Below are 1,875 nucleotides of genomic sequence, written 5' to 3' on the forward strand. Positions count from 1 at the left end.
TAAAATTTTACTTTTACTAGAATTTTTTTTCACTGTTAGTTATTATTTAGCATAATCTATCATACCCTAAAATTAAGACTTACCCTGTGTACGTATTAACGGCAATATAAGAGGTAAGCTTAAATGTACCGTAGTGTTGGAAAAAAAATAATTCATTAATAAGTTATCTATGAACTTTTACTTCGAAAAAGTTTAAAACTTTAAAACATTATTAGATAGATAGATATTTTTGAATTTATCGGTAATTTTCTCGATAACTATTTATCGAAGTACAATGAACTTTTTTTATATAATAGAAAATTAAATGTGCTTTCCAACGGTGCCAAAAATAAAGGGCTAGCTTCAATAATTCCGGAGTTCCCACCAAAATTTTATAAAAATTTAAAAATCGAAAACTTCAAAATTGATCGAAAGAGGTCTAAAAGTGCCATAAAACGTCATAGAAAAACAAACATTTTTTTTTGAAATTCTATATGAATATATTAAGACTAGAGCTCAATTACATGTCCGGGGTTCGAACCTCGCTAAAGTCAGCAGTTTTTCTCTAATTCAAATTTAAATACTAATTCAAATAAGCAATAAAAGATGGCGGGCGCATAAGAGCGCGATCTTTAAAACAAATGCATGTTCCAATAAGTATAATAGAGACACACACACACAAAGAGAGAGAGCACACATAACCGCAAAGCAAATAAGAGAGCAAAGTATATGAAAGCGCATGAAAAGCATAAAGCGTAAGAGCTTTTTATCATAAATCCGAAGTTTTTGATTTTTCAAAGAAGAATCAACAGCAAATGTGGACAATGAATCCGGAGAYCAATTTATACTTGAAAAACCGAATTCACCGGACCTAGAACCAGAGCTGGAGTTACAAATACTTAATACACTGTAATGTTTTTCAAAAAATTGTTATTTTTCTTGCTATTTAGTCAAAATACGTCTTATTTTTCATTAACTATATATTTTAAAAATTTATATTTATTTAATTATAGAAATAACTGAAGGGGATCACGTTAAATTTTTAGAACAATTTTTGTAAATCTAAATTTTGAAAAATGAGGGAAGAGAAAAAAATCGTGWTTAATTGTTAGTAGTATTAGTAATAATTAGAATTTGTAAAGTGAATTTTAGWTAAAAGTTAATGCTTTCAAACGTACTTTTGCCTACTCCATACTGTAAGGCCAAATCCTGAACTGAAAAAAAAATTACGAGTAATTACATAATTTAGACATAAACATAAAACTGATTTTTTTCCTTTATTGTCTTTTTCATTTTAGTAATCAACGCCTCAAACTGTCAATAATAGAATTAACATTAATGAACCCCTTCAGGGACATTAGGATAAATGATGGGTCATAAAAAACAAAACTCAATTTGTTGRTTTATTGTGCATAAAATTTTGAACAAAAATAAAGATTTTTCCTCTATAAAACAATGTTTTTTTTAAAATATTCCCTCAAAATTTTGGAAACTCCTCAGATTTATAGCCCCCCTGGACTTTTCTCCAACGCAACAGAAGATAATTTGGATAGATAAGAAAAAAAATAATAGTCAAAAAAACAGCCATCGAAATAGGCATTTTTTGTGTTGTATGTATTTTCAAAAATAGAAARACAATTACCAATTCCCATTGTTTGAAATAAAATGTGTAAATTAAATAGGTTTGTTCTCAAAATAGTATATCCGTCCCCAAATTGATAAAACCGACCTTTTTTCGAAAAATAGTCTTTGGACTRTCTGTAAATTTATGAAAATGTAACGTAATCAGATATAATAATACATTGTAATAATGTGTTGCAATGAAATACAGTTATATTATTCTGTAGATTGAACAGTTTATAATATTTTTTAGATTTTTTTGTATTTTCTTTAAAT

At 27.3% G+C, this 1,875-nt stretch overlaps 1 protein-coding gene across 1 annotated transcript in view; it reads left to right on the forward strand.

The window, feature by feature from the left end:
• The window catches only part of LOC123007968 (RYamide receptor), a 62,537-nt gene that overhangs the window by 15,879 nt on the left and 44,783 nt on the right, over window positions 1–1,875 (forward strand). The window lies entirely within an intron of this gene.

The sequence above is a fragment of the Tribolium madens genome, unplaced genomic scaffold (genome assembly GCF_015345945.1).
Source record: "Tribolium madens isolate multiple individuals breed KSU strain unplaced genomic scaffold, Tmad_KSU_1.1 Scaffold_3;HRSCAF=73;Tcas5.2_LG2, whole genome shotgun sequence".
Lineage (NCBI taxonomy): Eukaryota > Metazoa > Arthropoda > Insecta > Coleoptera > Tenebrionidae > Tribolium > Tribolium madens.